The sequence below is a fragment of the Amblyomma americanum genome, chromosome 4, assembly GCF_052857255.1.
Source record: "Amblyomma americanum isolate KBUSLIRL-KWMA chromosome 4, ASM5285725v1, whole genome shotgun sequence".
In the NCBI taxonomy this organism is placed as follows: Eukaryota; Metazoa; Arthropoda; class Arachnida; order Ixodida; family Ixodidae; genus Amblyomma; species Amblyomma americanum.
The window spans coordinates 159125329-159153068 of NC_135500.1; the positions used below are offsets into that span (position 1 = coordinate 159125329).

Genomic DNA, 27740 nt, shown 5'->3' on the forward strand with positions numbered 1-27740 from the left:
GCCCCAAATGGCTCTTTCTTAGCATTGTGGCACCAATCGATCGTCAGCAGAATGCACTTTTCAGATCAATAGGACGCTTCTTTACATCATTGCGCCACATTCTAGGTTGAGTAGGCTGAGTCTATGGCATGTCTCTCTTCGTCAGGCCATAGTAGCAGAAATCAGTAGACGTTTTGTCCTTAAACATGGGCTCTTTATAGCGTAGCGTATTTCGGCCGTGAAAACTACAATATATCTTGATGATGATCACAACAAAAGAATAATATGCAAAGGGGTTCTCTTAGGGAAAGAAAGTGCAGCCTTTGAAAAAATATGGTAAGCAAATATTGAAGCGACCAGCACTCCTGTTCACTAAAGGCGCTCTCTTGCGCATTCAACCGTATTGTTCAGTCTCAGAAATGTGTTTGTGCTGTCTCCACAGTTTAAAACGTTGCAAAACGCGACGCCGTCACCGATTCGTCATCTAGAGCGACAAACCTTTTCACCTACAATCTTAACCGATGACTCTAAAAAGAGCGACTCTCGCACAGAAAGTAGATGTTGCAGAAATAGGCTCAAATCCTACGCACGTCTTCAACATCGATGTACAGCGTAGGAGCCTGCCTATGGAAACGTTCTGACACTACACTTGTAGATAAACTGTTGTACCTCAAAAATAAACTGCCCGCATGGGTGTGCCACGAATGTTCTCATGATAAAAACAAAATCAATGTTACATGCGCGCAGTGAAAACGTAGCATTCGAGCCTTCAGCGTGGCGGCGCCGCCACCCTGTGGCTGCGTTGCCACCCTGTGGCTGCGCCACCACGCTGTGGCTGCGCTACCACATTGCGGCGCCGCCACGATGTCACGTGGTGCGGAGCAGCTTCCGGCGGCGCGGCGCCATGGCTGATCACGTGAACAAGTTCCACTCGGCCAGCTATAGCTATCGCGTCATTCGAGGTTTAACCAGAGCTAAACCACCGCCAATTTTTTTAAACTTTTCCTTGCAAAATAATTTCCTGATATATATATATATATATATATATATATATATATATATATATATATATATATATATATATATATATATATATATATATATATATATATATATATATATATATATATATGACGAAACAAAAGTCAAGGTACATTAATAGCCGCGAATTGTGATCTGTTTCACGTCACATGTCATTTTGTCCTTTACGCGAAAGTGCTCATTCAATCTCGCCTCTTTTTGGCGCAAACATGTAGGTTGCAATTGTTGAAATTCGAACCGCAGCGATTCCCGTCGGTCTCCATTTATTGTGGAATCGTATATGCCTCATATGAATAGGAGTAAATGACTACTCATTAAGCCGCAGTCATTTTATTATCTCAGACCCCCACGTGCCCGCAGCCCGCAGCATTCTTCAGCACCAAGCCCCACATTTTGAACAGACTGCGCAAAACAGAAAATGTTATTTACTTGTTAAAATATCGTCCATCTGCGAGCTTTATCCTCCACTTTAAAATGAGGTTCTCTTTCTTATCAGTCGTTCTCATTCTCTGTACAGGTTGAACAAAGACTACGAGTGGTACATTCACTCTGCCAACGCTGGACCTAAAGAATAATGAGTACTTGCTACTTGCGGTAAGTGTGCTTCATTTTTTTACCTGTACAGGTTTTTGCCATTATATCTTCTTGCATGTGTTCAAACCTACGACTGGCCACTGCAGTTATGCTCTGTACATAATTTTGTTTACGAAAGCGTTGCTGTGCCGACGGAGCTATGACGACAGGAATTTTTTTTTGCGATTTTATTGCGGGTAATATTCTTAATCGCTTGTCTGTTCTGAAAAAAGTTAGTGCCCGTAGTCCCGTGAGGGGCTCCGCGGTGATCGTGTAACCTCCAGAAACAGAAGTAGCGCGTTTCAAGTTAAGAGCTGCTATTCAATGTGCAGATATTGCTAGAACGGCGAAAAGTTCGTCATAGTGGAGACCGCCTGTAACAGGAGGAGGTGGTAGTTCACCCTAGTAATTAAGAAATAGAAGAAATTCGATCCTTATCTTCATGACCTGCGTTGCGTCAGTGGCAGGGCTTAAAATATTTGACTTGAAACATTTGGAGGATTTCAAAAAGAATAAAAGATGCGCATACATGGTAGGTTTAGAGTACGCTTAATGCAGCATCATCTTTTCGAATATACATGACGTTTGAGAACGGTTAAGAAGACATACCCGGCTCCGCTTTGTCCCTTGTGCGATTAAAAAGTTTAATAAGGGTTTCGTATTGGCGTTAGAAGCAGAACGTACTATGCTTGGTCAGCTACGTATCCATTGATACGTACTGGTCAAGTTCTTATGCGCTGGCTGCCATAAGCGTTTCGGAGCCAATATATTTTTAACGATCTAAGCTTGAATTTAATAGAGGCATTCTCAGAAAACAGTAGCCATTTAAAACGCATCAATTTCAACCCGACTGCTTGATTGTTTTGACATCTGTAAAACAATACTGCGTGTATCGAACAATACAGGGGGAGAGATGGATTCAGATAGTAGTATTTGATGTATATTTCTCCATGTATATTAATATAATCACGTCAAACTGAGTGCAGTGATCGTTGATTCTGAAAATATATATTCCAGTTGCCTGATTGTTCGCAAAAGAAAGTTGAATAAAAAATTGAAGCGGGCACATGAGCCCCGTCTCAAGGGTTCGACGCGATAGCTTTAAAGGGCTAAAACCCATATATGTTTAATTGGCCATTCTGCACTTAACAATAATATATCCCTGGGATTCTTCATTCCACTCCTGGCGTAGTAATGCAGCGGTTATACGCTCCACCACTGCCCGCGATGGCAGGTGCTGCCACCTGTTGTGCTTATACACCTCAGGTTGCCCTTCATCGCGACTAATCTCTAGTTTAACTGACACCTGCCACGGTGCGCAGTTTGCTCACAATCCGGTGGGCTCAGGTTGTGATGACGCCACAAGGTTACGCGACCTAGGTGGCCCACCTTCCACCTAGGTTGCTTCTTTGGGCATTTTGACGCAGATTTTTTGCTTACGGTCAGCGACGCTGACGACGTTGACCCTCGATTTTCTGCGACAAGAGCTCCTTAACGCTATCGATTTGAAATAAAACAAGGTGCAGAAAACAAATATATTCTGAGACTAATAATGGAGTAGTTCCTAGGAAAGCTGTAAAGATTATATGGGTTGCTTGGTCAGTTGAGAGCTGAATTATGATGGGAACTTGGCGTTACCATTAAATGTTATAAACACTCTTCCAACCCAATTCTTTTAATCGCTGAAACGTTCTTTCCACAAAGAGATTTTTGAAATGATGAAGGTTGCTGGTTTGGGCCCGTCGGTTCATAACAGAAGAGGAAATATGCAGCGCAGAAAAACGCACGGATGACAGAAGAAAGTCGTTCGTGCGCGAAAGAAGTCAGCGCTTGTGTTTGTCTTTCTTCTGTGGTTCGTGTGCTTTTTTGCGCTGCATATTTCCTGTTCTGAATTTTTTTAAAACGGAGTCCAGTTGTTAATGGCACCAGTTTCGCGACTCCAATGTTACTTCTTGCTTACTGCATATGCAATGCGTGGGACTGGAATCCTTTCCTTTGGCGAGAGGTAAGAACTCCTTGTGTCCGAAATCACGGCAAAGCAGAATACCATCGGGAAAATAAGTGCAAATATTTCCAGTATTCTGTTTATAAAGCAGATACTCGAAAGCTTTAAAACAGTCACTTGAGCCGTTGCCCTGTAGTATTTTCAGTTCTAGGAGGCTGATGCATTTCGAAAAAAGACATTCCTTGGCTGCGGTTATATTTTCAATTCACGGAAAAATTCGAGCTGTTTTAAGATGCCCCCTTACCGTCAAAAAACTCACGGTTAAAATTCCGCAGTGTAACATTGCACGTTGTGATCCTGGCGATTTTATTTAGAGTCTGGCGACAAGGGTCCTTGTTGATAAATGTCAGGTTAAGTGACTCTTCCGATTTTGAGAGAAAGTGCAAGCTATTAATTTGTGATGTAATCAGCGACGTTGTGCCCCGATGAGTTCTTTGTGCTAAATTTGCATTTTCGAATTTTACGCTGCTGCAATATCTTTCTTTTTCTTTCACAGAAAAGAAACAGGAGAAAAGGCATGCGAAGAAATCTTCGTAAATGTGGACAGAAGCAGTCCAGTAGTAAAACAGATTGCGAACCATGGCACGCTAAAACAATCCTCATTACGGCGCAGCCCAATATAAGGTTCCAGCGGAAATTCTTGTCAATTATCCATAATTACGCAGCGGTTTTGCCGAAAAGTCGGTGCATATCTATTGAACAATACTACTTCTGGGATTCATATTCGCTGCCATTTAGCACTTAGCATGGAAGCTTTTTAGTCCGAAGGGTACAGCAAATGGAAAAACAGCGCTTCGTGGCAGCTGAGGTTTTGTATCATTCGGCTTGTAAATTCTCGGGCTTCATTACCTGTCTAGGCGACAGTACTTTAGTTGAGGTGAAATCCAAAGAGCTGCGTCAAGCAACACTTCGATGAACGTTCAAATGTCCACGCCGGTCGAAATTTGGTCATAGTGTATATCTATAACATTCAACATGTGGTGTGGCAAGGAGAAACAATGAAAATATAATTATTCTTATAGAGTGAAGATATAAGCATGTAGGTGCAAAAGAAAACAGCCCACCTTTACAGGCCAAGCGCGTTCAATCGGCTCAATGTGAAAGTTCCTGCACTTTCTTTTATTACGCAAGAGCTTCTTTTGTACACCCCCTTTGAAAGCAGTGTCAGAGGAGAGAGACCCGCAGAATGAGCGCTGTCTCTAAAAGTACCTCCTGCCCTAAGATCATTTACTTCAATCTCTTGCAACATTTCGAAAGGCTTCTTAGATGTGGCGTCTGCCTTATTCACCCCCAGCTTGCTGCCAGACTTTGAAAAGTGCCTTTCTTGAACACCCTTCCTGTGGCCTGAAAACGCGCTGCTTGAATATTCGACACATCTACAAGGACAGTGCTCTCGCTATATGGCGCTGACGACCAGGTTTCGGTTTTGATGCAAAGTTCCAGCTAGTGAATGCAGGCGTCTCTCCCGTGCTCCTACTCCGACGAATTTCTTCTCTGCTATGACGCAAAATATATGCCCACCGCATTCTTGCCGGTTTTTTTTTTAAGATTAAGAAAATAGCATCAGTAAATGTTCCGAAAAGAAGAAGACCGAAAGCAGCGCTTCTCTGCAAGGCATATGAGTTGCGATTAGCGCTGTTTCATTTTTTGTGCCGGCTAGTGACGACGAAAACTTTGAGCAAAATTTCAACCGCACTTCTGATGTTTGCAAATCGGAAAAGACCAATTTTCTTTGATATTTCTTCCTTGATTAAAGGGCGAAAGTAGAAGCCGTATGCCTTAATATGTTGCATACGACGTTCAGAAGTAATGAGCTCGGAGTCCTAAAGCGGCACAATGAAAGCGGAAATTGGAAATCATTCTTAGGCAGTCTCAAGTGAAGGTTTGTGGAAAGCATATATTGTTTCTTATATCTGATTCCTCTAATTCTTGTGAGCTTTTCCTCCAAACGTTAATTGCAGACACAAGATGTAGAGATTTCATTTTAAGAGCCCGTACTTTTATTTGCCAAGCCAAAACAGCGGTATTCGTAATTTGGTGCTCCACTTGACATAGTTACAATTGTAATGACATTGAGCAACCTTTATATATAACCCAAATAATCATATTTTTTGCTTTCTATGCCTGATTAATCTACCACCAAACATATGTGAGTGCGCTGAAATCAGAAGAAAACCCTGGTTCGGATGTTTTGAAAATTCTTCGAGATATCCTACTAAAATTTCAAACACCGTCCTATAAGTCATAAAAGGCTGTTTCCTCTTGCTATGTGCATTTCATTAAGAGGTGATAGTAGAAGGCCTGTGCCTGAATTTGTTATATGCGATGATCAGGAGTTCTGAGTTCGGACAAGTTCAGTGATACAAGAAAAGCTGAACTGGAAATCCTTTCTCTGGAGTCCCAGGCCTAATTCCTGGGAAGCACATAAAAATATTATTTCCTTTTCCCTGTTCTCATTTTGTCCTGAATTTTTCAAAATTTTGAAGTTTGTACTTTGGTATCCATTTGGAAAGCTTGCGAAGTTATCAATTTTAGTAGCCCTGTTACGTAATACAAAGAATCATATGCTTGTACTTTTCTTAGTGAAACTCATCATCATCATCATCAGCCTTACTACACCCACTGCAGGGCAAAGGCCTCTCCCATGTCTCTCCAATTAACCCTATCCTTTGCCAGCTGCATCCACCCTTTGCCTGCAAACTTCTTAATCTCATCCGCCCATCTAACCTTCTGCCGCCCCCTGCTACGCTTACTTTCTCTTGGAACTCACTCCGTTACCCTTAAAGACCAGCGGTTATCTTGCCTTCGCATTACATGCCCTGCCCAAGCCCATTTCTTTCTCTTGATTTCGACTAAGATGTCATTAACCCGTGTTTGTTCCCTCACCCACTCTGCCCGCTTACGATCTCTTAACGTTACACCTATCATTTTTCTTTCCATGGCTCGCTGCGTGGTCCTTAACTTCAGCTGAACTCTTTTCGTTAGCCTCCATGTTTCTGCCCCGTAGGTGAGTACCGGTACGATTATGCTGTTGTACACTTTCCTCTTGAGGGAAATTGGTAAACTGCCACTCATGATCTGCGAGAATTTGCCATATGCGCTCCACCCCATTCTTATCCTTCTAGTTATCTCCCTCTCATGATCCGGATCAACTGTCACTACCTGCCCTAAGTAGACGTATTCCGGCACAATTTCTAGGCTCTCGCTGCCAATTGTGAACTGTTGTTCCCTGGCAAGGCTGTTGAACAGTACCTTGGTTTTCTGCATGTTAATTTTTAGACCCATCGATCTGCTCTGCCTGTCTAACTCGTTGGTCATGATTTGCAGTTCACCTCTTGAGTGACTCAGCAAGGCAATGTCATCAGCAAATCTCAGATTATTTAGGTATTCTCCATTTATTCTTATTCCCAACTGTTCCCAATTTAGGCTTCGAAATACCTCCTGCAAACATGCGGTGAACAGCATTGGCGAGATCGTGACTCCTTGCCTGACGCCCTTCCTTATTGGAATTTTATTGCTGACTTTATGGAGGACTATAGTAGCTGTGCAGTTGCTGTATATATCTTCCAGTATTTTGACATAAGGCTCTTCTACCCCCTGATTACGCAATGCCTGTATGACTGCTGAGGTTTCCACTGAGTCGAATGCTTTCTCGTAATCAATGAAAGCTATATATAGAGGTTGGTTATATTCTGCGCATTTCTCTATCACCTGATTGATAGTGTGAATATGATCTATTGTGGAATATCCTTTACGAAAGCCTGCCTGATCATTTGGTTGATTAAAGTCTAACGTTGCCCTGACTCTATTAGCGATTACCTTAGTAAATACTTTGTAGGCAACGGATAGTACGCTGATCGGCCTGTAATTTTTCAAGTCCTTGGCGTCTCTCTTATGAATTAAGATAATGTTTGCATTCTTCCAAGCTTCTGGTACAGTCGAGGTCATAAGGCATTGCGTATACAGGGTGGCTAGTTTTTCTAGCACGATGTCCCCTCCATCCTTCAACAGATCTGCTGTTACCTGATCCTCCCCAGCTGCTTTTCCCCTTTTCATTGCTTCGAAGGCTTTCTTTACTTCATCTTTCGTTACTGGCGGGATGACGCATTGCTGTGCACTGCTGTCTTTCTCATTAGCGCGCTGATTACATTGGCTACTGTACAGGTCTGTGTGGAACTCTTCGGCTACGTTAACTATCTTATCCATATTGCTAATGACATTGCCCTGCTTGTCTCTTAATGTATACATCTGGTTTTTACCTAGTGAAACTATCTACCAGTAAATATTCGTGACTGCACTGAAGTTAAAGAATAAAAAGACAAAGCATTCTGAAATTTCTTCGAATAGGCCCTCAATTGTAAAGCAGTGAAGTTCGGAATGCAACAAGAATTCCCTAAATATCTTCATTACTTCAGCTGCCACAATCTTGAACGAAGTCAACTTCTGGTGCGCTTACTTCTCGAGGCAGGGGTTCGTGCAGTTGCGTGCCACATAAGACAGACACAAAAAAATAAAGAACTGAACGAAGTTTCGGATGCCCTTTCAACGTAGTTTTTGTGTCGCATCACATAACGCGAGCGTCACACTCATATCATGGTCGAGTTTTAAAATTCAGAAAACTAGAGAGAGAATCCGACCATCCATCGTGTTTCGCAATCATCTGCAGACGTTTTCAGAACTTCAAGTGTACAGAGTGTCATTTTCACAGAGTGCCTTCTAGAGAAACCGTTTGTACAGAGTGCCTGTACAGAGTATCATTTTCTTGTACGTGCCCCGACCAACAAAGGTCACTAGCGTATTTCAAACTTAAAGGCTGGTGGCTTAGATAGAGTGAACTATCTTGCAGCGAATGCTATGGGATGCTATGGGAGGGAGTACATTGCAACCAGTGCTATCAATTGTTCTCCACAGGAGACAAAAAGTCAAGCAGTCCTGCTTTGCCATCGGACTGATGAGGCAAACAGGTGTGTAGGGCCTATTGTGGAGCATATACGGAAAAAGAGAATAGTCTCCGATACGAAAGAAATCAAAACAATACGCGTTTTATTCTTATGGTACTTCTGTTCACAACAGAAATTTAGTTTCGCAATCATCTCATAAGGTAACGCCCCAGAGAGTTCAATAAATGTAAACCGCATGCCTCCGAAGGGATCCCAACGCACGATCTCCGCTTGTCCGGTGCAGTTGCTCGCTACTTGCTAGTAGCACATAAGTTCCTTGCCTGACTTTTCACTTCATCATTCCTTCCAGTGTTGTACCTTGACCGCAAAGAAGGAACTAAAGGAGAAACTGTACGTAGCTTCCAGACGTGGTAATCTGTCCTCGTGTATGAAAACCTGCCGCCACAAAGTCATGCCGCTAAACACTCAGCCACATGTTTAGGTGCGTTATCACTGTAGCGAATATTTTGTACAACGATAGGTTTTCTTAATTAACGAGGGTATACATTCGAGCTTCTTTATTACTATCCTCTTTATTTGGGAATCGAAATAAAAAATATCTTGGCACCAAGCTTTACCGACGTCTTTACGCTTCCTGGATGTGGAGACTCACTATGTGGACGATAGGCAGGGTGAAAATGTAGAGTCCATTATGCTCACACATTTTCGTCCCGTTATTACAGACATAATATGAATATAGACAGATAGGTGGAAAAAATATGTAAAAAACTCAAGTAATGCTCAGCAGTCACGGATGGCTAGAGCAGTTTATCGTTGGCAGCGACATGCTGGAAGCAATAAGGGAATACGTCTACTTATAGCAGGTAGTGACCACATATCCGAATCACGAGAGCAACACAATTAGAAGCTTAATAAAGAGATGAAGCGCGTTTGGCAGTTTTCTTAGATCATAAATGGCAGCTTACCAATTTTCCTGAAGAATAAAGTATATAGCATCTGTTTCTTACATGTACTCACCTATTGGCCAGAAACTAATCAAAATCAATAAAAAGAGAGATAGAGAGAAGCTCTTTAATGAAAAAAACAGGGAGTTAAGCCAACGTTTTAATAATGACATGCTACTCTCTGCGGGCAAAGGAATTGGGAGGTAAAAGTGGAAGTAGAGCGGTGCGGAAAAAGTTGGCACTAACTTTGTGACGTTGGTCAAAGCAACATGACTAGTTCAATTATGTGTGTGCTCAAAGTACGCGTCCCAGTTCACAGATGCAGAGAACCGCAAGAAAAGTTGGATTCTCATTCGCGAGGCCGATGGCGACACAGTCGCGGCTTCGCCCAGCGGTAGCTATGAGTGAAGAACGCGCCGCTGGGGCGTCCTTTTAGGCGATGTTTGAGGGCGAATGATTTGAGCGGTCTGGAGTAAATCAAAGCTTCTTTGTTACAATAAGCACCTAAATGAATTTGTATACACTTTCGGTCAGGCTTGTATCCGTATGGTTCAATTATATTTGAGCCCTAGCTCTGTCACAGACGTCCTTGTCGCTTTGGCTATACATCCACACATAATTTGGCTTTTTATTTTATTTTTTCATATGACGCATAATATTTTTGGATCTATCTTTTTTTATTATATTTTACCTCATTTAAGTACCTCGGGTGAGGTCACCATGTATTTTCTCTTTTTAATTGCTGTAGTCCCAGCATACTAACAAAAATAAGCAGCTCTTAACTGCGGCATTACGGAAATTCAGAGATGCTTTCAAATCCCTGATGAAAAATATACAGAGAGAGCGTAAGGTAACTGTTACGATATCCTAAATCTAATAACGTGAATATGTACTTGATGTGACTATCCATCACCTGAAAAAAACGTGATTCTGCTTCAGTCTTCAGTGGTGCTGGAAATACGACGCGATGTTTCCGGATTCTTTAATGTAATAACTTTGAAAATACTTCAGCGCCAAAGCAGGTCTCAATTTTTTTCCAAGCGCAACAGGCTCTCTACAATCACTTTCAAATCATAATATTCTAGCGACCGGTAGAGAATATGGTTTTCGTTACACTCCTTTTCGTTGAATTTAATGGCACAGGGTTGTATGTGCAACTTACGCTGAGGCCCTTATTCTCTCACTTCACGGAGTTTTCGACACTGTTACTGTGTATAGACAAAACTGTATTTTTCGCGGAAAGGAGCATAAATTTGCATGAATGACCTAAGCTGGAAACTACAAGCAAAATAATTTTTTGACCTGGTATTGTTTTCGCATTCAAAGAAGAGATTTCATTCGCTTGAAACGTGAGTTCAACACAAAACTAAAATGGCCTTACGGTTTTACCTGCTGGTAGTCTGCTTGTCATTTGCTGTAAAGCTCCACGTGATATGGCCGTAATCTCGTTAGCTGTTTTCAGTTAATAATTGAAGTGATTGTCAAGCGTAACTTGGTGTGAGGAGACTGCAGTTTCTCCAAATTGGGTCTCCTGCGTTGTCATGGCGCTAAAAGTTCGAACTTTCCGGTAGCCGTCGTACTCTTGGTCGACGACGGTGGCTAGTCTGGAAAGTGTGTCGTGCTTCGAAACGGCCGAGCAGCGTAGAAAGGATGCCCGTCCACGCAGCTTCAATCCTGGGGGACAGGGAGTGTTTAACCTGAGGCGAACACTCACTAGAATGAAAGAGTGCACTTTCGAGCGTTAAAGCTTTCTCGAGACTGTGGTCTTTTGGATGCCTTCTATACAAACTGGAAGGTCAGGGGGCACAAAGGTCTAGTGTAAACAACGCTCATAGGTGGAAAGTTTGCCAGGAAGCGGGCTTTGAAATGAGCGTCATTTTCAGTGTTTCCGCTTGATTTTTAGTACTGGACCTGTCTACTATATCGATAATCTCTTTCAAATACGGTCTGACGGAGAATGTGCTTCAGAAAAAAAAAATTCGGCAAAAGGAGCAGCACTCCGCGTTTCGAGAAAATTGTTTGACTTATGTAACGCTTTGCTCTCAGGCTTCGGTAGTGTCCGCTGAAGTTATGTTGCAGCAATGGTAAGCAACGCCAACTGCCGGAATTAGATTCAAAACCGTTTCATATGAGCAAAAAAAAAACATGCCAATCAATTATACAAAAAAGTACACGTTGGAACTTATAGCCTAGGAGATTCGACAACCTATCGCTGCACTCTGCTGTAGGAGCTGGAACAGGAGACCAAAAGTAACAAATATGGGGGAACCAAGGTGGCTGCCATAGTTCGGCGCTTAACTGGAAAATAATAAGCGCAAATCTTGTATTTTTAAAGACAGGCTGTTTCATACCCTTACTTCAATTTGTTATTCGGTGTTGGGTTAAAGATTAAACTGAAAAGAATAAAACAAAAACTATGGTGCTGAAAAAACGAAAGAAATAAGATATAGGCTAAGAAAAAACTGAGGCTTCACTACCCTATTGGGGAATTCGTGTACCAGCAGCAGCTGGCCTTAGTGTTTCGGCATTCTTTGCACCACGCGTCTACTCGAACATGTTTACATGTTTTCGTCGTGTAAATCACTAGCGACGTCAATGAATGTTCTTTAAACTCCTCCAGCAGTGCACGCCCTTCCTCTACCCATAAACACTTCCTCCTTGAAAAGATAACCGCCAACGAGCTTCATTTCGGGGGTGCGCAGTACGTCCCTCGGTCCACAGTCAGAGCAGCTGTACAGCCGTCACCACCTATTGTAAATCGCAGCGCAACGCGGGACGGAGACAGGTGGAGAGCTTTGTCCGAGAGTTACCAGGACTTTGTTCTGTCCTCCTGTTCATTGGAACTCCTTCGAAAACGCCTTTTTTTTATCGATTCTTCTTCGGAGTAAGGCGACAACTGCGGGCTTTTAGGTGCCAGCTGATGTCTCTGACTGTCGCCTAGAAAGAACAAATGTATTTCGTCAGATATATGTCCGTAAAAAAATATGTACTTAAATTCTAGCATTTGGTACTTTTTGTTTTCTTCTAGCTAAATGGCAACTTCGACTTAATATATCTCCTAATCATTTTACACTTTCTAAACGGAAATGATTAAGAGAAAAATCAAAGTTAATGGAAGCAAACTGACAGAATTTGACGCATGAGAAGATGCCAACAGATAGGTTACCCATTTAAGAGGGCTGAATCGCCTTCTCATTTTCGAGAGAAAGTTTTTCAGACATGTTGAATGCCATAAACTTGGCTCAAATTTGCTTTCTGTCTGAGAGGAGAAATCTATTTTAGCATACTAGCTTGCGTTTGGAGCGATGACAGCATGCATTAGAGTGAAAACGCATCAAGAACGATATTCATTCAGGGTGGGAACGTTAGGATAAGGAACTCTACAGGCTTAATAACGACTTCAACCATTATCAACGTTACTCAATAGCCAGTTGCCCCGATTTTCTGGTACCCACGAGGGAGCTGCGTCAAAGGTGTCAGTGGTCGGTACTCCAGTCGTAATACAGAGCACTCAGGTTGTTCATTTTGTTGTAATTCCTGGTGATTAAGATTAAGGAATTCTGTGGTTTTAAAAAATTTCCTTAGAGCCGAACCGGCCTTGCGTTGCGTGCCGATGACACTGAAGGACAGCATCCTAGAACATCCGACTCTCCGAGGGGACCGGAACTCTTTTCGCCCAGCGCTGCCTTAAAATGTACTCGCTGACGGTCGAAGAGTAAAACAAGTTTTTCAACTCTTTCTTCGCATCTTCAACTTGTGGCAAGTACGGGAGACTGCAGTGCCAATCTGAAAAATTTACCACCTAGTAAAACCGACTTCCGACCACAGGCCACATGCTATATTTTAATTACAATCGACAAGAGCATCATCAACAAAATATAAAATATGGAGATAACTGAAAGCATGGCCATTGTTTTCAGCTTTAGCTTTTCTTTCACCAAAGAAACCGCACAGTATTAGTGAAGCTTCGTATTAGCCTCTCGTGTCGTCACTCTTCCAAAGCCTCTCCCTCTGTGCACACGTCTCGGCCTTTGTGTCGATAAATCAGACCTTGACCATATCCAAGATATAGTCGACCCATTCTCCTCACCGTCGTTCGCTTGCACCTGCCCTGCCGCTCTGCGTCGGTCAGCATTAATCAAGGAACGTCATTAAGGCACTGCGAGCTGCGGGACAGGCCTTAATAAATCGCTCCGTGCGGGTACGAGCGGAGCCAGCAAATTACTGCGAGCTGTACATTCCGGCTTTGGCGGTGGGACGGAACTGCAGTGGGCTGCCGGCTTTGTGCGAGCTTCGAGCTCTCTTCACTGGTTCTGCTCAAACGAGTGCCGTGACCGTGGCGCAGTGACTGCTGGTACAATTATCCTGCAGCACTGGTGGACAAAATGGCTGACGTGGCCCTGCGGTTTCCGCACCTTGATGTGGATTTGCTGGAGCGTCACATAGAGTTGTTTTTTTTTTGTGTCGGAGAAATTGGATAAATATAAGGCTTAATATATCTGGGAAGGAAAAAAAGTGTGCGATGCATAAACGCACTCTGACTTCCAAAAACGGTACGCCCTGTTCACGTGTCTGACTGCAGGACTTGCGCCGACAGCTCTCAGGCTATTACTTCTTCCCGAAAACAATCAGGAGTAATTGTAATTGGTGTAACTAGGTCTAAACCTGACTTTGCCATCAATTTTAGGTCAGCATGTTACCAATATACGTGCAGTCATTGATATTTTTACTTTGTGGAGAGTCGCCGATTCGAGGCAGTGCATCATGACCACATTGCGTACAGTGTTACGCGGGAGAAAAAAACAGCGTATTTGCTTGAAATTCACAACTGAACTGTCAGCCTCTCAGATGGATGAAATTATTCGTCTAGCTTTCAAAGATGATTTCGTTATCGAAACAAAAAACAATCTCTCCTTCCACAGGTTTAGAGATCACTGTAGCGATATTTGCACTAGAGCCTGCATAGGAGGCGATCACATTTAGGACAGAAAAAGACCTCTTACATTAAGAGCTGTTTTTGACGGACATCTCTCAATACATATTATGAAGCAAACTCTGTCAAGACTTGCGCCACTGTCAGTGTCAAAGCGTGGATGAAAAAGAAGGTACGTGAAAGTTAGTTCGTATTTGTTGTCGTTGGCTACCGCTCTATTGATCAAGCAAGATGTTAACCATTGTCATGCTCCACAAGTAGGTGATGGCTTCAGTATGTTGAATAGTGTGTTGTCTGATCACCAGATGGAGCAAGAGAAAATAGCCGTTGTTTTTTTTGCTTTTTTCTGATCTCAGACAGTCAATAGTGATAAACCTGTTGACGCCATGCAGGTTGCGTCTCATCCTTCCTTGCCGGGTACATCGCTTCAGCCGTACTTAACGTCGCCACAATTCATTTTCCTTATTAGACAAACACAAATATTTTTACTAGTTTACTGCCAACAAAATTTTCCAGCGGTTGCACTTTCACACAATGGTACACATTTGGGCTACTTGATGCGTGTTCATCTTAAAAAAACAGCGCAGAGGACGGGGCAAGAAACAGATAACGCTCGTTCTGTTGTCTGTTCCTTGTATGTTTCTTGATTGGCACTGTTTTTTAAGACAAGCTATTTTACAACTTCGCTGCTTTGGAGAATTACCACCGCTCGCTTCCGCGTGCCAGTTGTGGCTTTGAGATGTCGGCACAGCATAAAAAGTAGCACACTCGCCGCGCAACGCCCTTTCTTAGCAGCAGCGGTGCGGGCAGTGACTAATAGCGGCAGTGAATAATGAAGGCCGCTGTGGAATGCGGAGCGCGCAACCTTTGGCGGTCCAGTCACAATGTGTCGGCGAGGAGATTCCACGGCCGCGAAATAAGAAATGGGGGCGACGCGTGCACACCGCGAAGTTGCGTTGAAACAAATTATGTGTCGCCGTCTTTCCTTCCGGCCCCGGTAGGAGTGTGTTATATTTTATTAACAGAAAAACTACTCTAATATGTGACTGTTTTCTAAAATTTTCAACGCTTAGATTATTACATGCTCTTTAAGGCTATTCTTTATAAGCGCGGTTTTTCTCAACAATGCACAGGTATTATGGGGTGCTTAATAGCCCTATTTCATACTTGTGAGACCTCGACTAGCGCTCTGTGGTTCTTGTACTTTCACCATAAATGTCGGTTGCCTCCATGCTTGCTTACGAATGTGAGTGCAAAAGGTACATTCCATCTTTCGTGCCTCCTGTGTTAAAACACGCGTGGTTATCAAGGTGGCACATTTGATTCCGGATAGAGCTTTGGCTTTATACGAAATAGACTGCCAGTTAGGACGGTTTCGTCTAGCTCGTACTTAAATTTAACGGGAGGGTACCAAAAAGCAAACCAATAAACTTAAAAGAACTTATCTCATTGCCGCACAAAATGTATGTAGAGAAACCTAGTGCAACCATAAGTGAAGCAGCTCCGCTTGTAAGTTGATCGGCATGCCGAAATGATTGATTCCATCATATAGTTTAAAAAGCATTTGGAAGATATATTTTAAATAAGATATGAATTACAGCAAAGAGAGAACATATTTGGCTGCTGTAACACTACTGGAATCCGCTCGTCACACCATATCTAGTGTATCTTCTTGCCTGATGCCAAAAAGCAAATTTTCGCAAGCTGTTTCTTTCTAAACAATAGATGTCAAATGTCGAATTGCGTTGGTCAAGCTTAACTATTCTTTCACCTTGGCAATAAATGCGCGTCTGCCATGTGGGTGTGAATCTAGTTGGCTTGTTTTGCAGACCATTCTACAGCGCTCTCTCTTGATTTGCAGCGCAGAATTCGATTTCGACGGAACTGAAAGGGTGTGGTGCGGTCTCTTCCAGAATAACCATGCCAAATGCGCTCGCGTTGTACTTTAAAGATACGTTATCGTTTAACCCGCGTTTTTTTTAACCTTCTTGTTAAGCCATCGTCAGGTCCAGTGGATGTGCTTCTCGGCAAGAAATATTTATTAGAAGTTGAAGTAACCTAAATAATTGAAGTACCCACTGCAACATTGACAAAGTAACGTGCCGCATGACAGGTTTTCAAAACAAAGCTTCCTGATATTCCTAGCAAATGTCCGCAAATCACTGGCTACATCGACGCGGAAGTCCTAATGTTCAGTAAAAGCGGAACGCACAAATACGGCCTCATAGAGGAAATCCAATTGTTGACTCTGATCTTTGGCCATACGGCCCGACGTAATGAGGCGCACATCCTTACTTAATTAAAGAGTATAGTCTTCTCTGTATCATTACCCAGCTTAGATGAAAACAACTTCTTGACAAGCAATAGCGCTACAGAGAAGGACAAAGAAAAAAAAACGCACGTCCTGTTTCGCTCTCTCTTTGCGCGGTCTGTAGCGCTATCTTTTTTATGATGGAAGCAAACAAACTATCCCAAACTTTGGGCCAGGCTGAAAACGATAGTGAAGCCAATGCTTGGTTGAGCACTCGTAATCGGTGGCACATCACAGCATCTGACGGGCTCTCGGCCTAGCATCCCTGTTTTTTGGTTGCTCACTTTGTCTCTGAGGTTAATGCTGTTAACATAAATGAACTAGACAGTTTGCTCTGCTTCGTCCTTCGAATTTTTCGACGGTACCGAGAAATAAATGCTTAATCCCAGAGCGGAATTTGAATGACCATCGGCGAAAACAAGGAGCTTGCCTCAGTCAATTGGGTGATCGCCGCAGCTCTAGTGCTGCATGCAAGAGGACGAATTATCCAATTTTAGGTTCTCCGTCTGTCGCCAGGTGCACCCAAGCAACAGAAAAAAAAACTTGAAGTTTCCTACCCTTGCTATGGCATTGCCAATCGTCAAGTGCGGAGGCCTGCCAGGCACTGCTCTCTTTTTGAAGACGTCGGTCCTGCCCGAATGGCTTTTAACTGATCTTACTACTTTCCATCTCAATTGCCTTCTCTGGATCACATTTATATCCCCTCATTTCTTCCCCACCGTGAAGGGTAGCAAATAGACTTGAAGTCCCGGTTAACTCTTCTTCCTTTCCTCCTCATTCTTTGTTTCTGTGCAGAGCTTCTTAATAAACGTTATTTCTTGTCCATTCGATGTCTGACTCCTGTCCACCCACCTTCCACTTTTCCCTTTTCTCTGAGTTAATATTTCCCAATTTGTTCTATTTTCGCTGAGGGATGTCAAGTTGTGTCAAAAAAAGTCTCGTGAGGCCAGCAGGAGAGCAAGCGAGGAAAAGCAGTGTATGTAATTTGAAAGTTGTTGTTGAGAAAGGGTTGACGAACTCGCATTGTCACCAGATGCAATTTGAACGCTGTTCACGTCACAATCGCTCGCTTGTATTTTTGGTTGTTGGAGCACAATCTTCCAAGAGGATGGTTGCTATATTGGTCGTCTTACTACAACACCTGTCATCTTTTCTTACCTTAGCAACTTGTACACTCTGCAACAATAGCAGATGAGTGATTGCTCACTAGGGCATTGGCCTCAATATCGGCCTTACTTCCAAAATTCTCTGAGCCATTGAACAAAGGTCTGCTAGAATGGCAGTGGGTGTGTCGATGTATGTAGAAAGAAAGACGAAAGCATGAAGGGCAAAAGAAAATATCACAAACAACACCAGCCGTGATCGCAACCACGCCGATACGGGAGTAACTGGCTTGGTCGACCGCGCTGCGCCCAATGTAATTAGCCGGGCGTCAGCCCCAGACCGCAGTGTCGACGCTAAGTTGACAGCTGTTCCCGTTGCGCGCTCTGAGTAGGAAAAGGCAATGAGTGGAGAGAAGTCAATTTCGCGGGGGGGTACAAACTTTGCAGTTCTCTACGAGATTGGGGCCGTGCCTGGCTTCCCTGTGGGGATGAGTTGTTTGGCTAATCTTGCAAACAACCTTTGATTGCTTTCTTTTTTTACCGGTTCATACCTTATCACTCCACGTAAAGTGACTTCATTTCTCCACAGGCTGGCCCACAAATCTTTATGCCAATCGTTATGCTCTTTTGGCGCGTTTATTTCTCTAGATAAGATGATTTTCTTTAGTGTCGTTCAGACGCAGTTGACACAGTGACTGGGAAGCAACTGGTGTTTCGTTAGCCTTTCTTACCCTGCCATACGTACGAAGTGAGAACAGCTATTGTGATACTGCGAATGGCAAATGTTTTGTTTCTGAAGGGCAAGATAGTGTTGACTTTGTGCAAGGCCTGAGCTGCGCCAGAACGCATCGCTTCAACTTCTCAGTTCTTTCTTATCACTGTCGAATGAATTGCAAATCTTCATCGAATACAACTAATTATAACCTTGTAATAGCAAAGCCAAAGGCGGTCCGCAATATCTTGATTATTAACGCGCAATGTTAGAACTGCAAAAAAATACATTGTTTTCAACTCTCACGCGTCTACGACCCTAAATATAACTATCAATGCCGAGGGCAACATAGTCGGCGTTGAGTGTGCCGCCGATATGCGTTCCGGGAGCCTACAAGAGAAGCACAAAGCGCCCTTCAAGTGGCGAACGTACGTTCACCAACCAAATATCTCAGCCTTTACAGCTAGCACCCGCGTTTTCCGCTGGTCGCATGCCATGCAGGCCTTAGAAAACAGGGCTTTGAGGAACAATGCTGTGCAGGCGAGGGAGAGCCATGTCAAGAAAAATCAGCTCCAAAGGAGGCTGGGTGTCGGCGATTTCATGTTCCGTACACGTTTTGGTTTGCTTTGGCGCTCATGTCGAGAGCGCGAGGGCCACAGCCCTATAGCGAATGGCAGGACTGTCCAGTAAAATCTGCGAATGCCACTCCGAAGCGCTGTATGATGGCCCTGTTTGGTCAAATCAAATTGCTTTTCGCAATCGTTTTCCGCCGCTCGGTCAGGCGAACCGAGCTGAACGTTGATATCGTCAAATAAACGTAGCGCATCGCCAGACGGTTTTAACAATCCGATCATGATAAGAAAACAGAAATAAGACTGCACATGGAAGCATAAAATCATAACAGGCATGAAGCGGCCCATATAGAGCGAGAAAGTCGGAAATTAGGCAACACCAATGACCTTGGTAAACCTGTCCAAGCGCTGCATGGCGCAATAGGCCGTACGCACAGGGCAGGATGGCATCGATCAGAGGAAAGCGTACTCATTTTCTGGCGAAGAAACGAGCGCCATTGTCAGACCAAGGGGTGATGCTGAGGAATTGTGCAGAAAAACGCTGTATGCACGCGACAGTGCTAATTATGCGCAGTGAATTCATTTACGACATCTCGCCTGTAGCGAAGTGTTGGGCACCGTTGCAAATCTATATCGTAATCCTCAGTCTGACTACACCCACTGCTGGACAGAAGCCGCTCCTATATCTTTCCAATAAACCCTGCCCTGCGCCAGCTGCGGCCATCTTATCCCCGCAAACTTCTTTATCTCACCCGCCCACCTTTCCGCCGCTACCTGTTGCGCGTGCCTTCCCTTGGAATTCACTTCATTACCTATAAATACTATCGGTAATCTTGCCTTCGTATTACATGCCCAGTCCAAGCCTGTTACTTCTCGATTTAGACTAGGAGATCATTGTACTGCGTTCATTAACTCACCCGCTTTGCACTATTTCGGTCTCTTAACGTTTCATATTTCGTCTTTTTTCGTAGCGACCTGCTTTGTCCTCACTTAAATTTACCCGTTTTTTGTTAACCTCCACATCTGTGCTCAATACGCTACTACCATTAAATAAAGTTGTTATAGCGTGAATTTGCATACTCAAGGCAGAATGGCAGTGGCAAAAGTCGGAGGGTCATTATATTCTATTGAAGGGAGATGCTACTGCATAAAAATGATATAAAATACGCGGGCTTCTGTGGCAGCATACAAAGAGAATAACTATTCCTTCGTTACAGCTATTATTTTGGCTAAAGTGTTTTTTTTTTAGAAAGAACATTCACTAGAAGTTATTTCAAAGTTTCGGGGCATGTTTGTGTTGGCTTCGAAATTCAGCTGACAGACCAAATTTCTATATTGTTGACTCTGTCCTAGAACGTTCAGAAAAGAATTAAAAAAAACTGAATCTGTTTGATTGAGACACTGCTGTCAGACTACGTTTCCGTAAAGCGTCGTCAACTGGAGGTAGGAAGACAAAACACATTGCCACTGTGTGGAAGCAGCTGTGAATTCTCGGAAAAGATCTGGAAACCTTTATTTCCTTCTCCGCCTGAGGTCTTAAGAGATCAAAGGAACTACGACAAGTGGATCTGGTGTGGCTTGTTGCGAACACCATCAGAAATTCTGGTTCTGTAAGAAATGTTATGAAAACATGCTCAGGTGTATTTCAACCAGATGAAAAGTGCAATGTTTTGTTCACATTTCCCGTATTATCTACTCTGCTTGCACAAGCTACTTAGCGTCTCGCTATAGGTAATCAGGCGAAGCGACGTGCTTCTAAAAAGCTTGAGGAGTTCTTACGGCTTCCCTTGAAGTCAAAACCTTTTGAAAGGTGTAGAAAAGTGCCCTGCTCACCTTGCCCACAGTTATACTTTCAGTTGGCCATAACAGCCCTGTTCTATGACGGATAAACAATTCATGCATCCAGGTTACTTTTGCCACAGATGCTACACCGATTTGTGGATTCTGTCCTGAGACCTGCTCTGTACCATTCTTAACATTCCCTTTACTGCAGGTGTAAGTGGGAGGCGATACTAAACCCACCGCCTCCTCTCAGAGTTGCGCAATTTTTCTTCCCTGTGTCTCTATTTCTTTGACGCGAAATTCTCGCTTTAAACATTTAGTTTGCGCCTATTTCAAGTTTTGAAACAATATGGCAAGGTACAATGCTGTTTCACATGGTTGTTTTCTAAAGCACGTAATTATCATATTTCGAGAGAGCCCAGGGAGTTTTGCAGTCAAGCCAAAATAAGTTCCTGAGCTGGAGCAACCTTCCGTGAAAGCTTCTCAAAAAGGTTGTGGCCGCTTGCTTTCCACGGGGCGAAAACATGCGGCTTCTATTCATATCTCCGGCATGCGCTAAAAAATGCTTTTGAGGGAAAGACACAGAAACAAGTAATGATGCAGAGGAAGACACCGCGCTAGATTGGGAGTAAAAGTTTTAAAAATTTTGAAAACAACTGAGCACCAGGTAGCAGATGTCTATACTTTCCGCTTGATATGCTGACGAAATTTAAGTTTAATTTTAAGAAATTTTTATCTGTATGCACAGATAAAAAATTTTGCGGCGCGTCGCTGGAATTTCCGCAAATATATCTCAAACACAAAGGCCCAGATGTGAAGCCAGAATCTTGAAAACAAGGTTTCATTCCTCCCTTGCATTTAGATTCTGGTAAAAATAAAAAACTACAGTGGAAGCCTTATTGATCTATATATCAAAATGAAAGGAAAATTTCTTGCTACTGGCAGGCGTATTTGCCTGACGTAGCTATGGGTTCTAAAGATGTATTATCCTAGGCGATGACTACTTCACTACAACAGTAAGTTTTAAAGGTAAAATTATTGCTCAGATAATTTCTAGTTTGGTGAAATATCTTGATTCAGTACTGTTTATTTACATTCAGCGTAGTAAAATGAGGGAAATTGTACACGACGTAGTGAAGTTTTTATTCCTTTGAAGTTTACATCAAATTAAGAACTTTCACAATCAGTACTTTCCTCCCATGACAGACTCATTTTGGAGCGTGAAATATACTGGTAGTGTGACGCATTGTGATTCTTTTTTTATCGGCATTGAAGTTGCCGCAACACTAAAGTGCAAAACCATTAGAGGTCCCAGTAGTTATCCAGTGGTTTAATCGTTCGGGACATCGATCGAATCTTGTGTCGTCCAGTTATTTAGGACTGCCTTTAATTAGTAGCTTCCCCATTGCATGCCAGGGTATATCATCTTCAAAGTAAGAACAACAACACTGGAATCGAAGGCAGAAGAGTAAAAAGGGGTTTATACTATGTGGCAAGCTTTTCTTAGTATTGACACTCCCGTAATTGAAAGAATCACTACCATTTATTGCTATTGTAGAGCGCGTTAACGTGAAGAGGGCGCTCATTTTAAGTAAGACAAGCCTTGTTCGGTCTCTTCCCGAGACGTGTTTGTGTCAGCTCTTTTACATACCGAGCAGCAGCCTTCTGAACGGTGTCTCAGATGAGAAGGCTAGGACTATTGCAGTGCGAAGCTTGGACCCACTGAACAAGCGGTGTGTCCCCCTGTGTCCCGCTGTAGTAAGCGTTCAAAGCACTCTCTCAAAAAACATGGTAAAAACAAATTTAAGTATAAATGAAGACACTCCTCAAAGCAGCTCCTTAAGATTTTATAAAATCCACATTATGGCGAGGCTTCCTGAAACTAAGTTACAGATAACATTCGTACCATCCACCAGGTCAGCTTATGCATTTGTCGTCGAAATGCCTCAATAAACTCCACTGACGCCTATATGATCAAAAACTCCCCTTATATAGCGTTCACTGCGAATCATTTAGAACAATAGGTGCCTCAGCACTCATTGCCCTGTGCATGACATGTCATGCCCGCAAATATGTCTTGCACCCTTGATGCCAAAATTAGGTACCCTATTTACCTGAAAACATTCTATTGGTGTTCTCGTTTCAGATTATCTTTTCGCCTCTCATCTGACTTTGAGTCGTACTTCTGAATAAGGTCCGTCACTGGTCGAGCGATCAAGGTGCGCGGAGAGAGCTGGTGCGCTTAGCACAGAGGAATAGATGCAGAGTGAAAAGTGGGTCCAGCGCAACAACCCCTTTTACAAACACGCTGAGGGTGAAGGTAAAATGTTACTGTGTTTTAATATGATTTTCTTCCTCATGTGTTTAACACTGCCCGAAATTTTTTTAAGGCCAGCTAGTACCGTACATTGACAAAAAACTATAGTCCCCCCCCCCCTCTCGAAAAAAAAAGAAAATATATGTTGTATACTGAGCAAGATGGAGAAATAAACACTGCGTCGTACCTGACGTGAAAATAAATGGTGTGCGAATAAATAAACCACTTTTTTATTTGTTTTGTTTAGCGACACAATCGAGTCGACCAACGTTCGTTGGTGTTGGTACCAAAGTATGCTTTTAAGAGACGAAAGCGGCTAGTTGGGGTGAACGTTTAGGTTTTGAACAGCGCTTTTGTGTTCGCTCTGCGCACGTAGACGAACCCAATGAATTTCCATCTAGCTGCTTTCTTTTAACTACCACTTTAGGAGCAGTCCTTGGGAATAAACTGGGTTATTCCAGTTTGCACACAGAGTAGAGAAAAAGTTACTTGGGCTCTCAATTTCTTCTACCATATCATCACGAGCCCTCTTAGCGAAAATGCAGTTTGTGAAGTTTTTTATCTCGCTTATTTCCGTTTGTATTATTCTCCCTCTTGAATTTCGCGAGAGAAGATCACACAACAAAATGGTTCTGTTCCTCGCTTTAAATGTTTATGTGGAATCACTTAATGAACTTATTTCAGTAGCTACGTGAATGGTGCCAGTTTAAGAGAGGCCCCTTTTTTTCGCAGTGCATACATTAAGAAAATTTGTTCATATTTTGCATCCGAGTACGTTTTCTTCAAAACCGTTATTAGATTATATGGAGGACGCAAATGCCCCTGAAGTTATATTTTAGGCGCTATCATAGCGCGCTGCTCTCCCCACAGCCCAGTCTTGGATCTGGGTCCGCAGTTTTTCTCGGAACTCAACTTATCGCAATCTCGTGCTCCTCAAAATTCAATCTTCTTCATAGCTCGAAAATGCAGTCCAATAAAAGCCACCACATTCGCAAATAAAAATATAAACTTCTATGAAAGCAGCTGTATAAATCACCAGCACTTCTGTATTTTTCGCGAAGAAAATAGGAAGAGATTTTTTTCCGCTCGTTATGCAGCAATAATATATAAACGCCGCAGAAAGAAGACACCAGTCATGAAGTAACGCAAAGGTTCCGGCTAGTTCATTGAATTGCATGTCACATTGCAGTAACGATAGCTGCAAATGTTACCACGAGGCAACCATGGACTGTATGAAGTTTCTGCTCCTTGCATTTAAAAATCACTTGGCATGCATTCTCGAAGATTTCCGGAAAATTGGACGCGCAAAACTTGAGCGGCAAAAATTTTGACTTAGTCCACTTGTGCGGATCGAGTTTGTTTGTCTTTCAAGGCCACCAGTCTAAATCAATCTATTGAGAAGAACAACCTAACATTGAAACATGTTTATATGAATGCTTCACGCGGGTAGTTGATGGGATCATCGAGCTCACCTCACGGCTGTACTCTGCCTCTACGCAGCAAGCCAGTAGGTGCTCATTAATGTGGTCATTTTGTGCACTGCTCTCTGATGTGTCACATTTATGCCACAGAGCTAGAATTTTATTATGCTGAGGTGTGTCTTCAAAGCCCGCACACATACGGCCTTGTTACTTACTATAAATTTGCGGTGATAATTCAGTGCAGTTTGTTGACGAGCAAGCTACTAAGGAACGTTTTCGATGAGAGAGCACAATTAGAGACATTAGCTCGAAATACAGGCAAAGGCAACGCAAAAAAGCTCTCATGTTGCTAAGGTAATGTGCAAATAGGCCAAGTTCAAAGCAACCTACGCTTTCGATGTGAAATGCATTTGATATTGCCTTACATTAAGTACTCAAAACCAAGTATAATTCGTCTTCTATTAGCTGTTTTCGCTTCGGAAATGCAAGGCTAATCTCTGTTCGTAAGGTAATCCGTTTTAAGCTTAATGACCAGAAGAGGTGAGGTGCACTTCGCCGCAAGAATGCCTGATAGCAACTTCGGATAAGGTATCTTCTTTTGAGACAAGAGCCTGAGTACAGAGTCATCTCGCCCATCTACCTTCCAGTATCTCTGGCACAGAGTGCATCGTAAGGAACACGTTGATGCGAGCGTGCTCCTACACCCCCCCCCCCCCCCTCCCCAAGCCGTCGCGTTCCTAAGAATGCCAAACGTAAGCAGAAAGCCTCGACGCGGAACCTCTACTTGGCTAGCCCCAGAGACGTCAATACCAGAGAATGGATCGAACGCCTAGTCCCGCTGGCTTGGGATGTTTCACCGGGCTGTCTACTGCTGGTGTGAAGAGACTGCCTCCTAGGAAGTTCTATTTTTTATGCTTTCTTTCGAGACGTCAAAACGTATCATCGTCTGCTGACCGGCGACATTACACGTCTGGGTTGAGGAAAACCTGTTTCCTCTTATGAGTCTAAACAATCTGAGTTCATCTAGCAAAATTTGCGGAGCGCTGAAGACATACTATCCCCAACGGATAACACTTATCCGGCATTTATTATTTTTTTGAAACGTAGTAGTTTCAAGAATACGATTACCTATAGCTAAGGGCTACCCATGTATAACCGTTCGCATTTTCATTCCAAATTGCAGAAGTGGTCTTTTCTCAGATGTGATCAGTTGCAGTAAATATGGCCCACAAGAAGGCACATATCCCAATATGTGTATAAAAGTAGTTCCTGCAGTTGACAAATTACACAGCATTTAGTACACCTTACATGTTTTTAAGCTAAACTTTGAGAAAACTTTCCGCTTACCTACCGAGACAGAAAATTTCGCTCACTGTCTTGTGGGAGCTTTTGGGTATCGATAGAAGCGTTAATTTATACACAAGTACGTATCGGTAAAACCAGTGACTATCAAGGGAAATTCTTTGCTATTGCCTGGATTGTATTTTAGTTTAGTATTTGTGGCACATCTTATTTCTGTATATATTTTTATTTTTTATTTATTTGAACCTCTAGGGTTCCTGACGGGACATTACATGAGGTGTGGGCGCAAGAACAGCGGTTAACAATGAATGTTACATGGGAATCAAGACGATGACATGGCTTCCTCGATGGCAGTCTTGAAATGGGCTGGATCAGGGATTAGTGCTAAGTGTCGGAGGGATGGTCATTCCGGTCGCGAACTGTGTGAACAAAAAATGATTTCTGAAAAGTGGTAGTGCGGGCACGATGCGAAATGACGCTGTTTGGATGGCCTGCGTGGAGTGTTTGACGTACATGTAGAATGAGCTTGCTGTCACGGGGGAACAAAGGAAAAACCTGTGATAAAGGCAGACACGTGAAATTCGGCGACGGGAAGCGAGAGAAGGAAGTTTTAGTTGGAACTTCAAGGCGGATATGCTAGAGTATCTCGAGTAGTTTGAAAGGATAAAACGAGTGGCCCGATTCTGAACAGATTCAAGGGCTGAGGTAAAGTTAGACTGACGGGGGACAAATATTGCGCAAGCGTATTCAAGTTTAGGTCGCACAAATGTTTTATAAGCTAGTAATTTTAAGGAAGAAGGTGTCACGCGCAGGTTACGACGGAGATACCCAATTGCTCGATTAGATCAGTTTATTATATGGTTAATGTGGCAAGACCATGATAAGTCACTAGCGAGGTTAATACCAAGATACTAAAAGAGTTAGCGGAAATAATGGCAGTATCGTTAATTTTATAAGTAGGCGGAGTATAATTTCGGCGGCGGTGAAAAGAAATTTGCACAGTCTTTGTAGTATTTAGGGACATTAGCCACGTAGTGCACCACTGCTGTATGTTATCCAGGTCATTTTGGAGGATGTAAGCATTCTCGGCGTTAGTTATGGGGCGGTAGAGTACGCAATCATCCGCGAAAAGGCGAATGCTATATGTTACTGTGGAAGGCAAATCGTTAATGTATATTAGAAAGAGCAAGAAGCCAAGGACTGTGCCTCGGGGTACTCCTGAAAGAACGTATGAGTAAGATGATGAGAAGCCATTAGCGGAACCAAATTGCATGCGGTCAGTTAAAAAGCTTCTAATCCAGTTCAAGACACTAGGATGAATGTTTAACAGGGACATTTTAAGTAGAAGGCGGGAATGGGGCACTTTATCGAAAGCTTTCTCGAAATCTAGAAATAGCGCATCAGTTGGGATATTGCGGTCAAGATAGGAATCAATGTCATGCAGGAACAAAGCTAATTGGGTTTCACATGAGTGGTCTTTCCGGAATCCGTGTTGGTTTGGACAAAAAAAGTTGACCTATGTTAGAGATGTGGCAACATTAGAGTAAATGACGTGTTCCATGATCTTAGAGCATATATTGGTAAGCGAAATGGGTCGATATTTACCTGGGGATGATTTGTCACCTTTCTTAAAAACTGGAATCACCTTCCCAATTCGCCAGTTATGTGTAACGGAGCCTGTATCAAGCGACTGTTGAAAAATGAAGGAAAGAATAAGGCTTCAAACATGTTTAGTATTCTTTAAGACATTGGAATTTATTCCATCAATACCGCAGGAAGATAAAAATTTTAGCGAGTCGATAATATTAACAATACCATGTGCGTTAAAGGTGATGCCATCCATT

At 42.9% G+C, this 27740-nt stretch overlaps 1 protein-coding gene across 1 annotated transcript in view; it reads left to right on the forward strand.

Moving 5' to 3' along the window:
• Window positions 1–27740, forward strand: part of LOC144128600 (putative G-protein coupled receptor No18) — a 118558-nt gene that overhangs the window by 15966 nt on the left and 74852 nt on the right. Inside the window, exon 2 of the mRNA XM_077662131.1 lies at window positions 1538–1614. The gene's annotated coding sequence lies outside the window, so the exon portion shown is untranslated. The remainder of the gene's footprint in view (window positions 1–1537; window positions 1615–27740) is intronic.